Here is a 15,738-nt window from a genome sequence, read left to right on the forward strand (position 1 = left end):
AACAGGTAATCAGAAAGGCAGATGGAATGTTGGCCTTCAATCCAAGAGGGATTAGGAACCCAAGAGCAGCAAGGTTTCTACAACAATGAAGATGATAAGCACTATCAAAATAATTCCTCAATGCCTGGGCCTATGATCAAAATAATTCCTCAATGCCTGGGCCTATGATCAAAATAATTCCTCAATGCCTGGGCCTATGATCAAAATAATTCCTCAATGCCTGGGCTTATGATCAAAATAATTTGTCAATGCCTGGACCCATAATCAAAATAATTCCTCATTGCCTAGGCCTATGATCAAAATAATTCCTCAATGCCTAGGCCTATGATCAAAATAATTCCTCAATGCCTAGGCCTATGATCAAAATAATTCCTCATTGCCTAGGCCTATGATCAAAATAATTCCTCAATGCCTGGGCTTATGATCAAAATAATTTGTCAATGCCTGGACCTATGATCAAAATAATTCCTCAATGCCTGGGCCTATGATCAAAATAATTCCTCAATGCCTGGACCTATGATCAAAATAATTCCTCAATGCCTGGGCTTATGATCAAAATAATTTGTCAATGCCTGGACCTATGATCAAAATAATTCCTCAATGCCTGGGCCTATGATCAAAATAATTCCTCAATGCCTGGGCTTATGATCAAAATAATTTGTCAATGCCTGGACCTATGATCAAAATAATTCCTCAATGCCTGGGCCTATGATCAAAATAATTCCTCAATGCCTGGGCCTATGATCAAAATAATTCCTCAATGCCTGGACCCATGATCAAAATAATTCCTCAATCCCTGGGCCTATGATCAAAATAATTCCTCAATGCCTGGGCCTATGATCAAAATAATTCCTCAATGCCTGGGCCTATGATCAAAATAATTTGTCAATGCCTGGACCCATAATCAAAATAATTCCTCATTGCCTAGGCCTATGATCAAAATAATTCCTCAATGCCTGGGCTTATGATCAAAATAATTTGTCAATGCCTGGACCTATGATCAAAATAATTCCTCAATGCCTGGGCCTATGATCAAAATAATTCCTCAATGCCTGGGCCTATGATCAAAATAATTCCTCAATGCCTGGACCCATGATCAAAATAATTCCTCAATGCCTGGGCCTATGATCAAAATAATTCCTCAATGCCTGGGCCTATGATCAAAATAATTCCTCAATGCCTGGACCCATGATCAAAATAATTCCTCAATCCCTGGGCCTATGATCAAAATAATTCCTCAATGCCTGGGCCTATGATCAAAATAATTCCTCAATTCCTGGGCCTATGATCAAAATAATTCCTCAATGCCTGGGCCTATGATCAAAATAATTCCTCAATGCTTGGGCCTATGATCTAGTATAAAATGTTCTTGATAAAACAGCCACTCTGGATAAATGTTTTAATCCAAAATCACTCCTAAGTATGTAGTAATACACATGTGAATTGGGAAACTAGAGACTAAAGGAAAATCCAGATTTAATGAATTATCTTCTAATTACAGACAAAATATGTAAAAATGCAATAGGGAAGGTAATGATAAACCATCAGTAAATATCCCTTTAACAAAGTTTTAAGCATTCAAATTTCAAAGATCAGTAGAGACTTTGTAATCAATGAAGGACCTACCCTTGTCCCAAAGAACGTAAGAAATAGGAGCAGGAGTAGCTCATCTAGCCTGTTCCACCATTCAATGTGATCATGGCTGATCTGATGATAGGCCTAACTCCTAATTAAAATGAATTAGTACCATTACAAACAGATTTAACTTAAATATAAATGCCCATATTGAATAAGATATTCTTGCAATACGCTCCAGAAACCTAGGTTCTAAAAGTAATGGTTGAGGTGTGTATGTTTTGAAATAAATCATCTACTTTGACTTGAAGCTTATATATATGTTCATTGTATTTTTAACAATGAACAATTGAGTTTAAGTTATTAAAATTTTTAAAAATTGAAAGTATAAATATCATGGACTCACTGGAAACAGCATTAGACAGGAATGCTAGTAAGTGAAACAGGTGGGCTGTAAAAAAAAATACCTCAATTTATTTAGTTTCATATCTTTACCAATGTATTTACCCAATTTGATGCTGCCTTCGCCTTCCTCCAATATTGAAAACTTGTCAGCGTTGATTAGCAATGTGAAACGGATATTGCGTATTAGTTTCCAAAAACAAATTCTAAATAAAATGAAGGATTTTTTTTTTAAGTGATACAAGTGCACCAGAACATTCTGAAAGGGTCTGATGTAATTTTGGTAGTTTCCATAAGCTCAAAGTCCTTTAAAAAGCATGTGAACAGATAGCATTTGACATTATCAGAAAATCATCCATTTAGAATTAGGCTTCTTTGATTCCTAAACTTAGGTTGACAGTAGTTCCATGATTAAATATTTGGTAATGAATATACTTGCCTCTGGTGTAATTATTTTCAAGGGTCCTCAATGCATTGAAACTCAATGCATATCATTTGCATGGTCATATTGCATGGTGTAATGTAATAACCAGCATAAAAGCCATAAAATTACAACTTGTTCTGAATGCAGATGTTGGAGAGAGGTAGAAATAAATGGAGATATTATAGGAATATATAAATTCTGATTATGAATTCAAAAGCCTTCTGGGACTCATGGTATGAAAGGGAATCAAGATGTTAAAGTCCAGCTGCTGTCAAAAGAAGTAAACAGACCATTAAATATTGTAAAAAGTTTAGGAGAATTGCCAAAGCAGATTATTTGTTTTAGATGATTAACCAGCCAAGGATTGGGGACTTGTTCAGGCAATACGTGGAATACTGGGTGCATTTCAGGGAACAAACACTGCAGGAAAGAAGTAGCTGGTTTGGGGGAAAATAAATAAAGAAAATGAGAGAAGTTAGAAGCATTCACAATTAGGAGTAGAGGAATTTGATTTATTATGAGATAAAATAACAAGGAAATATCAGCGAAAGTTTTAAACATGGGATGTGTGTTTAAGAGACATGATCTTGATATATTCAAGATCAATTGGACAAAGTACAATGAAGAGAAACATCATTAATCACAAGTGCCTGGAAAGAAACTTGGTCTTTTTCAGCTTTTAATTAATAATTACATTTCTTGAAAATGATTCAAACTTGTATATTAGAAAACAGACATTTTTTTATTAATACTTTCAACTGCCCTCAAGTCTGGCCAGTGTCTCCCACTGACCTCAACTGGCCAGAATAGGTTACTGCAATTCCAAACAAAATAAGGTTAATAAAATGCATAAATGTATTTGATGGTACTATAAAAATGCAAGCAAGTCGAAGTAATTTATGTAAATAAGGCGTCATAACATAACATAACATAACAATTACAGCGCGGAAACAGGCCATTAGGCCCTTCTAGTCCGCACCGAACCAAACACCCCTTTCTAGTCCCACCTCCCTGCACAATGCCCATAACCCTCCATCTTCTTCTCATCCATATAAAAATTATATCCATATCAAAAATTACTTTACTTTTATATTTCATATTTTTACTTACATGTCATATTTAGGAGCATATCTTAAAATATTAGTTTCTTAGAGGAGAAAGATGAGTATGAAGGTTTAGGTTACAGGATAGTTTTAGATTGAAATACTGCTACTTGTCTATAAAATCAACTGTAATTTTATGACATGACCTTTATATTAATTAAATATCTTGGAAAATATTTGCAATCAGTACGGTTCTAGAACTACAGACAAAATACAGAATACACACAAAAAGCATATTCGCACAAATATCCCATGGAGATTGAAAATGTAAAGCCCTCAGCATGTACTGAATTCATTACAGAACAAAATAAAATGTCTTCATGGATGGATAGTTAAGCATTACATACTCTAAATTAATTATAATTTATATGATCTTATTATGCTATGAAAGATACCATGAAAGATTCTCAGTATTACCTACTGCATCCCACCATTCAGATGAGCTCCCTGTCATTGTGTAAATACTTCTGGTTTACTTTTTCCAAAGGCATCAAATGTAAATTCCTCCTTCTTATCTCCCCCACCCTTCTCTCCCTTTCTGCCCCCTTATGATTCTCAACTTCAGCATCTGAGACATACAGAAACTGTTTTACTTACAACATCCATGACATTTCAGACCATTATTTTTCTGATAATTATAATGTGTAGTTTATTCAAAGGATGGGAATATAGAAGGGCTAGCCAGTATTATTATCAGTAAAGTAGGCTTTATGATTTATTTTGACTTCAGCTGTAACCAGGGCTCAGAAAATGAGTACAACCTAGGCCTACATTTCATTAAACTGGATGCCTTTAGATATATTTGATTAATTTAAATATTTTAAAACATGAAATGACCTCTCCATGTTAATAGTATCACTAACACACATCAAAGGAGAACATTGTGGAAATTATTAATCAAATCAAAATGATCATTTATCAAAGATAAGCACCACACTTCCTCACTCATTTTGTTTTCAAGTAAAACAAAGATTAAATTGGAATTTAGGATGGAAGAACTATTAAAGATAGTATTCTCATTGTCCTACACATTCAGTCACGGCATGAAGTGGCTGGTTGTGACTATTGACGTGTTGGATCAGTGTGATACTAAAAATATCCGGGATTTGTCAGCAGAATCACAAATGGCAATAAGGAAGTGTACAGGAGGGAAATAGATCAGGTCATTGAATGGTGTAACGACAACAACCTTGCACTCAATGTCAGCAAAACCAAAGAGATGATTGTGGACTTCAGGAGGAGTCAGGGAACAAGACCCAGTCCTCATCGAGGGCTCATTATTGGAGAGGGTCAAGAAATTCAAATTCCTGGGTGTCAACATCTCCAAGGATCTGTCTTGGAGCATTCATGTTGATGTAATCACAAAGAAGGCTTGCCAGTGACTATACTTTGAGAGATATCTGAGGAGGTTCAGTACATTACCGAAGACTCTTGTAAACGTCTACAGATATACCATGGAGAGTAATCTGGCTGGCTGCATCACTGCCTGGTATGGAAGCACCAACTCTCAGGACAAGAATAAACTCCAGAGGGTTGTTAACTCGGCCTGCGACATCACAGGCACCAATCGTCACTCCATTGAGGACATCTACATGAGGCGGTGTCTTAAAAAAGCAGCCTCTATCCTCAAAGACCCACCACCACCCAGGCCACGCCCTCTTCACTCTGCTACTGTCGGGGAAAAGGTACAGGAGACTAAAAATAAGCACTCAATAGCCCAAGGACAGCTTCTTCCCCACTGCCATCAGATTCCTGAATAATCAATGAACCAGAGACTGCCGTAATTTTTGTGCAATGTTATTATTTTTTTTATATACCTGTATTAATGTCATAAGATGGTTATAATATGAATGTTTGAACTATGATGGTACTGCAAAACACAGAATTTCATGACGTGCTCATGAGAATAAATCCTGATTCTGCCAGAAGAGGTGAGGAAAGAAATAATTATGCAGGAAGTTTGGTTGATATCATCTAAACAAAAAGAAATCCAACTTGAAAATTATTTTTTTTAAAAAGTGGATTCTTTAGACTTTAAAAAAAATTGCAGACACTGTGATTGTAGTTCAATCCACAAAAGTGCTACAGAAACTCAGCAGGTCACACAGTGTTCTTAATGATGTAAAGATGTGTACCAATGTTTCTGGCCTGAGCTCTTCAACAAGGTCTTTTTTATTTAATTTAGATATACAGCACAGTAATGGGCCAATTCGGTCCACGAGTCCCTGCTGCTCAATTTACACCCTATTAACCAAATGGAGGCAGGTACCTGATTAAAATGATGGGGGAGGGGCAAAGGTGATGCACAGGCCCACAAGCAAGAGGTCATAGGTGGATATGGGTGAGAGGGCAGAACAGAATAAAGCTGAGAGGTAACAGCTCTCTGAATGGAGAGGGAAGGGGGTGGGGATCTGGAGGGAGAGATGCAGACCTCACGAAACCAGAGGTCAATTTTAATGCTATCTGGTTGGAGAGTGCCCTAGCTGAACACTGGGTGTTATTCCTCTAACTTGCGGGTGGCCTCAGTTTTGTCATGCATGAGACCATGAATACATATGTGGGTGTGGTAGTGGGGTATGAAATTGAAATGGGATGCCACTGACCGGGTCCTGGTTATAGGTGGACATAGCCAAGGTACACTCTAATGGAGAGAAGGTCACACTGGATGCAGTAGATGACGTATGCAGATTCACGAGTGAAGTGTTGCTTCACTTGGAAGATGGGGCTCCAAATGGTGGTGAGGAGGCTTGGGTACAAGTTTACAATAGCAAAATAAGAGGCACATCAGAAGGGAATATTATAGTAGTCATGAGGATTTTAACATGCAAGTAGATTGAGAAAACCAGGTTGGGAATGGATCACAAGCAAGAGAATTTGTAGAAAGCCTATGAGATGGCTTTTTAGAGCACCTTGTTGATGAGAGTTAAACATGAAAGTCTGTAGCCGCTGTGATTGTAGTAGAAGTACAGAGAAAGGCTGGCTGGAGGAACTCAGCCTATCTCACAGCCCTTCTTCAAGGATTAAGCAAAGAACAGGAAGGCATCATAATCAAGTCTGGTGCAGGGGGGGGGGGGGGGCGGGAGTCCAGGCCAACAAAAGGCATTAATTGGATACAAGAGGAGAGGTGAGAATTGATTTTGTCCCTCTGAAAGGAGACAGAAGGGAAAGGAAAGAGAGAGCGTGGGCACTGGGCAAAATGAGATGGTGTGTGTGGGGGGGGGGTTAACAGAATCTGGAAAAGTCATTGTTAACATCCTCTGGTTGAAGGATGCCTAAATAGAAGACGAGGTGTTGTTCATCCAATTTGCGGGTGGTCTCAGTCTGGTCATGCATGAGACCATTGACAGACACATCAGCAAGGGAATGAGGTGGGGAATTGAATTGGGTGGCCTCTGGGAGACCCACACTATTGCAGTGGACAGAGCTGATGCGCTCAACAAAGCGATCTCCTAATCTGCGCCCAGCCTCTCCAATGTCGAGACCACCACAACTGGAGCACAAGATGCAGTAGATGACCCCCACAGATTCACAAGTGAAATGTTGCTTCAATTGGAAGGACTGTTTGGGGCTCCGAATGGTGGTGAGGCAGGAGGTATTAGTGCAAGTGGAGCATCTCCTGCGGTCACAGGAGTAGGTGCCAAGGGAAAGATTGGTGGTGAAGAAGCGGACAAGGGAGTCACGGAAGGTGCAGTCCTATGGGAAGGTGGAGAGGGGAATATCTCTCTAGTGGTGGGATCATATAGTAGGTCGCGGAAAAGGTGGAGGAGCATGTTGGATGCGGAGGCTGGTGGGATGGTAAGGACAAGGAGAATCCTGCCCTTGATGCAAGTGGGGGTGGAGGGGGCCAAGGCAGATGTCTGGGTAATGGAGAATGTTCAGGTGAGGGTCTCTGACCCCCTTCTTCAAGTATATTCTGTAAGTTTTGTATAACCTTTTTCAAGTTCATAAAGTCTAAAAGAGAGGTGAGAATAGATATAGGACCATTAGAGAATTAATAATGGGAGACAAGGAGATGTCAGTGGTTGGGAAGATGTTGGAGTTGATTGTCAAGGATGAGGTCATGGAGTAATTAGAGCACATGACAGAATATGCCAGTGGTAGAAGAAATAAATGGGCAGACTATTTTTTAAATGGGGAGTTAATGGAAATACCCAGTTGCAAAGTGGCATGGGAGTCCTCATGCTGCCTGAGTGTAAACTTGAATGTTGAGTTGGTGGTAAAGAAGGCAAATACAATGCTAACATTAATTTCAAGATGAATAGAATTTCAGAGCAGGGATGTAATGTTGAGACTTTACATTTCAACAGTGAGACCTAACAATGTACTGTGAGCAGTTTTGTGTTCCTCACTTAGTAAATGTGCTGACATTAGAGAGGGTTCAGAGCAATGAATGAGTTATCATATGAGGAGTGTTTGACAATTCTTGGCCTGTAATCATTGGAATTTAGGAGAATGAGGGGGGATCTCATTGAAGTATTTCAAATGTTGAATGGCATGGAGAGAGTAGATGTAAAATGGTTAATTCCACATCAAATGGTTAATTCTAGAACAAGAAGGCACAACTTCAGGATTGAAGGATATCCACTCAGAACAGAAATGCGGAGAAACTTCTTCAGCTAGAGGGTGGTAAATCTGTGGAATTTGTTGTCACAGGCAATCGGGGAGGCCAAGTAATTTAAGGCAGAGATTGAGAGTTTCTTCATTAGCCAGGACTTCAAATAATGTGGGGTAAAGGCTGGGCAGTGGGGCTGAGTGGGAAAATGGGGCAGCTGATGATTAAATGGTGGGGCAGACCCGATGGTAGTGTATTTCTACCCCTGTCTACTTCATTCCCAACCTAGTTTTCTACTCCTGTCTTATGGTCTTATTTCCTGTGGTCATTGGGGTAAATACCAAGAGGGTGATTAGTGGGAGGGGATGAGTGGAATTTGCTAGAGGGAGCTTAATTGTTTGTGAGTGATTATTTTTCTCTCTATATCTATATAGCACTTGATAGATACTGGTGACTGAGATTTGTGGAATTATTGAGGCACATTTTAATATGGTTGACTATGAAGAAAACACCTTAATACATTGAAGTAGAAAAGGCTTCCATAAGCATGTAAAACAAATAACGAAATGACAGTGATATTAAAATAATGTACTTTATATCCGACTTCACCACTAAAGACAAAAAAATCTGAAACTGGTGGGAAACCAAGAATTCAGTATGAATGAGAAATGTAAAGAAATACAGGTCCTGAATACTGCAGAAATTATTGGATACAATAATTGGATACAGCGTAGTTAGAGCAAGTTTTAGCTTTTACTACGCTGATGGCCAGACAAGGAATTTTACTGAAATGGAAGGATGATTCTTCACCTACCCATGCACAGTAGTTACATGATGCAATGTCTTTCTTAAGCTTGGAGAAAATTAGATACATTAAAAAAAAAGAAAATTTCAATGTGTAAAGATGTGGAGCCCATTCTTGGAATACTATTATGAATGGAAGGATTAAGAACTCTGAAGAGTCCAGGAGTTTGCCATCTGATGCCTGGACATCGCTATCTGATCTTTTTGTATAATTAACGGTAATCTTGATGAGAGGGATGAGATTAGTTTTGTAGGTTTTTAAAAAAATTTTGTTTTATCCAAATAATTTAGTAAAAGAGTTTAATTATGTACATTAAGAATATGTTAATTGCTTTGTTTTTCATATGAATAGCAAGTAGCTAATGTGGTTATATTATTCTTTCTGATTTTCTTTACGTGTATATGAGATGACTGGCTATATATCTCAATAATATATAAACTTGCATACAAAATACAAACTCAATAAAAATATTTTGAAAGAAATTATTGGAAATAAAAGACAAAGAATTCTGTGGAGTTGCAGGCTTACTCTTCGGGCTTAAGAAAGGTGGCTGAAGAGATAGTGGATTTATTGACTTTAATCTTCCAGAATTTTCAAGATTTTTGAATTGTACAGTAGATTGGATGATAGCCAACATTCTTTTACTCCCAATCTCACCATCCAAGAAGGGAGAAAGAAATAAAAGCAAATTGTTGGTCAATTTGACTGACAGCAGCAGGGAATAGCTGAAAACCTATTCATAGTAACAGGTACCAAAGATAGTATATTTGGCTGAAATAGGGGATTGTGTTGGATGAGGGAAAAACTCCTTTGATTAAAAGGGTGATTAAAAAAAAATACACAATATAGAACTGTATGTACAACTGAAAATATCAAGGACAGAAACCAAATATTTTCTAGATATCATGAAACTGAAGAGAAATGAAGATAGAAACAAAGGTGGAACAGAAGAAGGTTTACTTAATTAGGATCCTATCACGGGTTGAAGCAAACTTAAGAGGCCAAATGTGCAACTCGTGCTCCTATTCTTATAGGGTTCTGCACTGAAGGAATAGGGATCTGTGACTAATCGAACGCAGTAATGAGATCAATGAGAAAAACAACATCAGTACAGGACAACTTAAAATTAGATCCTCAATAACATACTGATCTTTAGAATTTTTTTTTAATAAAAACTGTACAAATTCTGCAAACTATTATATTTTACCTTCACATAACATCAAATACATGTGGCATCATTATTACAGTACACACAAACTCTCATCAGTTTGCTGCTAAAGAACCAGGTAATTTTTTTAAATTATTAGTGCAACCTTGAATTGAATGAAAGCTAATCTATTTCACTAGTTTGGCACATTACATGTTCTTTCTTACAATCAAAAATAAGAATTTGGTATTTTCACTCTTGACCATTTTCTACCCTTCATATTCAATAAATATTTATGGACCAGCAAGAACATGAAGACAGATGTCTGGGAAAAGTGACTTAAAGCCAGTAATGATTCATTAGAATGGTTCCACAAAATACTTGTAATATCACAAAACCAAGTATTAAAACAAAATGCATCAGATGTTTAGTTTTTAAATCTCTTGATGCATTCCAAGATGTAATAAAATTTAATGAAAGGAACAAATTAATATATTGCTTGATCCAAAGTCAAACTATCTCATTTTTATAGGGATGTACCTCTTCATTGTGATAAATGCAACAATGGAGATGCTTCATTAATTCATATGCTCTGGACATGTCAGAATCTTGAGAAATATTGGAACAAAGTATTTCAAAAATTTTCTGCACTTTTTAAAGTTAATTTAAAACCTAATCCCTTAACTACTTTATTTGGTATTGTTAGAGAGTGACATAACTTTAATGACATCTGAGCTGCATGTATTAGCTTTTATTTCTCTTATGGCTCCGCAGGCAGTGTTGCTCAGATGGACTGACGCGGCCCTGCCTAATCATGTTTGATGGCTACATGACATCATGTTTAAATTTAGAGATTAGATGCTCAATTTCCAATTTTAATACAAATTTTCAAATACTTTGCAGACCCTTTTTGAATTATTTTTATAATTTTTGATTTGTTATGAAGGTGGAACTGTTGACTAATGAGGTAATTTATCTCTCTGACAAGAATTCTATCTTCCTTTTTATTGGCCAAACAGCTTCTTTCTTGGTAGTGGGTTTAAATTTTCCTTTTTTTAAAATGATAAAATATAAAAACAATATAATCTGTTTGATTAAAATGTGTGGTTCCTTGGATGAAATGATATGATTTAAGTGTATATTTTTTTACTTTTAACATATATACTTTGTATTTTTGGATGTGAAATTTCAATGTTAATAAAAATATTGAAAAAGATTATATTGCTTGAGAATTTTTAGAATCTGAAAAATCTTATTGGTTGTAAAGTCTGCAAATAACTTCCTCGCTAAACTGTGTGAAAACAGTCTGGCATATTGCTCATCATTTTGAAACTATGGCATTATCCATAAAACATTTTGGCACACCATCAAAGGGATACAAAAGGTCTTATTTAAGTGGGAGTTTTTTAAAAATCTGCAGGTTTGATGTTTTTAAATTGACAGAGCCTGTTTTCTAAATTTCCTTACGAGTTACTTGCTGATATTAGCAGATCTTAATTGAAGATCAAGCATCTTAACAGTAATGAAGAATGGGCCATTGTGCATTCAATTCTTTGAAAGAGTACTAGACAACTCTCAAAAGTTGATATATTATCCTGGTAAAAATCCTAGCAATATTATGATGAAATACAATTTGGATGTGCTCATGAAATGTGACTTTATGAGCTGAATCTGTACCAGTAAGTAAACCACTAACATTTAATGCTTCCCAAATGTGCTTTAAATTTATTTTAAGACTACAGTTCAACCATAAAATGATTAGTCTGGTCTCTATATGGGCCCAAAGATAAAGACTTTAGTTAGATTTTGTTTTCAGGCTTCAGACATGCAAACCTAAATAATTTCACCCAAATGAAGAGCAGCATTTTATACCATTTAATAAAAGCTGTTCACTATTTATATTAGCAGTCAACAGCTTAACTAAAAGCAGATAGAAGATAAACAATGGAAGTAAATGTTGACAGGACTGAGTTGTATATGTGGGCTATTTTCATAAACCACTGTCTCCTCTGTGATAAATACATCAGCATTTTTTGAAATACACAATTACATTGCATATGCTCTAAAGCACAGTATACAACATCTGCATCACAATTTCAGTATTAACAAAGAAGAAATAATTTTTCCAGAGATTGTTGGAGATTTGGATCTTGCTCCATGAAAGGATAGTCAAAGCAGAAACTTCTTCACATTTAAAAAGCTCTTGAATGCATCTTGGAAATGTGCAAGACATGGGCCCAGGGTTAGAAAAGAGGAGTAAGTTGGATAGCTCTCCTTGGACCAGAATATTCATGATGCAATAAATGGCCTCGTCATAGATTTTCTGTGATCCACCAGATATCAGGTAATAATATAGATGCTATTTCTTCACCCATTCTTTTCCTTATGCACATCCCCTTTAATACAGCTTTCTTCAGTTCAGATTGTACAATGCACCATGGAAGAATCTCTGCTTGACTCTTATTTTTCTAGCCCAATCTCGCTAAATCTTTAAGCAGTGGTTCTCAACCTTTTTTTTCTTTCCACTCCCATTCCCTATGCCAATAGGTGTTCTGTGATTAGTAAAGGATTGTTTAAGGTGGTATGTAGGTGGAAGGAAAAAGGATGAAAACCACCATTTTAATCATACCTCATTGACTCATTATGTGCACAGTTTTACAGCTCCAAAGGAAATGGACCAATGACATTTTTTCTCAAGCAAAATATTTCAGTAACAATTGGGTCAAGAACAGCGATTCTCAATCTTCTCTTCATATACCACCTTAAGCAATCCCTTAAGTAACCACAGAGCATCAATGGCATAGGGATTACTTAAAGTAGTATGTGAGTGGAAAGAAAAAGGTTGAGAACCACTGTCTTAAGAGTCTCTCCATCGGACAGAAAGCTTTGCTCCTGGGAGTGTAGTGACATGCTAAGCTTGCAAGGTACTCGTGGAGAAAAACTATGATCATGAACTAATTAAATTAGATTGAGACAATAAATATACAAGACAGTAAATATTCACAGTAATCCTAGTACAAAAAGAGTGACTTGCAATAGAGCAGGGAATCCTTTTACACTGTTAGATACTCGCTTCTAAAAATTCACTTTAGAAATTTCACATTTATTTTAAGTGCATCTTTTATCCCTGAAGTAGTAACACTTTGTAGCCCTTTTACATCCCACATTAGAGAGAAAATTCTACTTATTACCTGATTGTTATTCCTTAAGAATTAACTATGATTTCTGCAGATTTACTATGCATGAACACTCTAGACTCCTGTTATCAGAAAGTTCCATTGAAAGACAAAATAAATATACAAAATGGCAAGGAAGAATTATTAAGGATTCAAGGAAGATTGCTATTAACGTTTTGGATTTTCCCCAAAATGGTCAAGACATTTGAACACTATTAACATACATTTTTTAAAAACTAATTAGGGGAGGAAAACCTAAAAAGGATCATAATGGCCTTTTTAATAATCAGACTCTCATTTTTTAAGTTAATGTAATTTTCACATATTCCTGACATTCAACATGGTAACAGGCTATTTTGTCCCATGAGCCCATGCTGACCAATTAACTTACACTCCTGGAACATTTATGAATGGTGGGAGGAACCGGAGCCCCTGGAGAAAACCCACGTAGACACAGGGAGAACATACAAACTTTTTACAGACTGCATTGGATTCAAACCCCAGTTCCAATTGCTGGCACTGTAAAGGCATTGAGCTAACCGCATGGCCAACCATGCCATCCTTTATGCTATCATTCAGGGATGGGGAGCTAAATACAAGTCTACTAAATAATTTTTTGACTAAGGAATCTACGCAGAATTATGTGTTTTTAAGCAATTGTTCTATTGTGAGCAGTTATTGTTTCTTCTTCAGCTTTCTAAAGGCTTTTCTTACAATTGCAATTCAATTTAATATTCCTGTTCCAATTCTTCCAGCCTCCTCAATATCAATTTGCTTTAGTCTTTTAGATACAAGAACCACTTCAAAATATATTGTTGGAATCTGTAAACAGGAGATGCAGTGACTCTTGTCCAAATAACAAATATCTCATGAAACTACATCTTAAAAAGGACATCTATTTATTCAATGGCATTATCATTACCAAATCATTTTATCATCAATATCCTGAGGGCATAAATGACAAGCAAAATAATGAAGTCTGATGGATAAATGCCTTCGTAACAGTGATTCAGGAGCTGACCTCATTTATTATCTACAAGATTGTTATGGAGTATTGTCTATCCATTTTCTTAAACAAAATCTCCATGCACCACAAGTGCCTCAGGTCTGTAATATGTACTTTCCAAGATGCACTTCAGAAATTTACCATGGTTTCAACAGCACCAAAAAATCTGAACTAAAATAGATCCCAGATGCAATAAGACACCATTTCTAATTTATACATTATCCTGGTCCAGACCTTGAGCAGCAATAGATGCAAAGACACAGAGTTGAAGTTCTGGAACTCCCTATTTAATAACACTATCTAGCTCAAGGAGCAGTCAATATTACATGATCATTTTCTCAAAAGGCAACAAATGCTGGGCTTGGCAATAAATCAGGAATGAAATAAATATTATGCTGAAATTAACAAGAAATTCTATTTTATTTCTGTAACTATTTAATAAAAAACCAAATCTCCTACTGCTTTCCATTTTGATAACCTATCCTTTTAAACCTTTTTATGAATTCCCACGTCACATATTGATCTCAAATCATCTTTCCATTATGCCTTTGTTCAGACCAAAGTTGAATGCCCTCCATCCAGTATCCAATTTATGGGTTGAAATGGACAAATCTTACTGTCAAGGGCCTTTTCTGCTTTTTTGTTCAAAACTCAATCTATCCAAGTGGATCCCAGTGCATTTGATCCCAAGACCCTGATAAACCCAAGCATGTCAAAACACCCAATAAAAAAGATCAAACCAAGTTTTCAAGATAATCGTCAAATGTGCAACATGTTATTTTGTTTACACACTGAGGTCCAATTATAAATAATTATACTGAGCCCAGTCAATTTTTATGAAATTCTTATCTAGATAGGAAATCGCAATCATACGGCCTTATGTACTGTCCCACCCTGACCACCCAGATTGGAGGAACACCCTATTTTTTTGCTGAGCACCCTCCAGCCACATGGCATGAACATTGATTTTACTGTTTTCCATTAAATCTGCTTCCCTCCCCTCTTTTCCTGATCTTTCAGTTCTTTCACCCACACAGCCCTACCATCTCCCTCCCCCCTTTCTCCACCTATCATCTCCTGCTATGATTACTCCCCCCTCCCACCCTTTTGTTCGGACTCTTGTAGTTTTCTCATATTTTGATGAGGAGCTCAAACCCACTAAAGGAAACTGTTTGACCAGATGAGCTTCTCCAGCATTTTGTGTTTTTACCTAAACCACCAGTTTGCTCTCTGAGGCTCCTATATCCAAGGGACAAGAAATATTGATTTGTCCTTGCTGAAAACCATGACTGAATATGTTGGCAGCATTTACAATATGTAAGAATTTTCTTAATATCTAACAGTATTCTCATTGAATAATGAAAAAAAGTTATCTTGGTACTTTTCCCTGCTCAATGTTAGTACAGTAAAACCTCGTCAGAACGCGGCAGTTGGGGTCCAAGATTTCACACCGCGTTACAGCCGAGTTGCGGAACAGATGCAGGGGCAGATGTCCGCCACTGCCTCGACATCCCATGCCGGGGGCAGCAGGGAGGGGGGCTGTCAGAC

This window comes from Narcine bancroftii, chromosome 9 (genome assembly GCF_036971445.1).
Source record: "Narcine bancroftii isolate sNarBan1 chromosome 9, sNarBan1.hap1, whole genome shotgun sequence".
Taxonomy (NCBI): Eukaryota; Metazoa; Chordata; class Chondrichthyes; order Torpediniformes; family Narcinidae; genus Narcine; species Narcine bancroftii.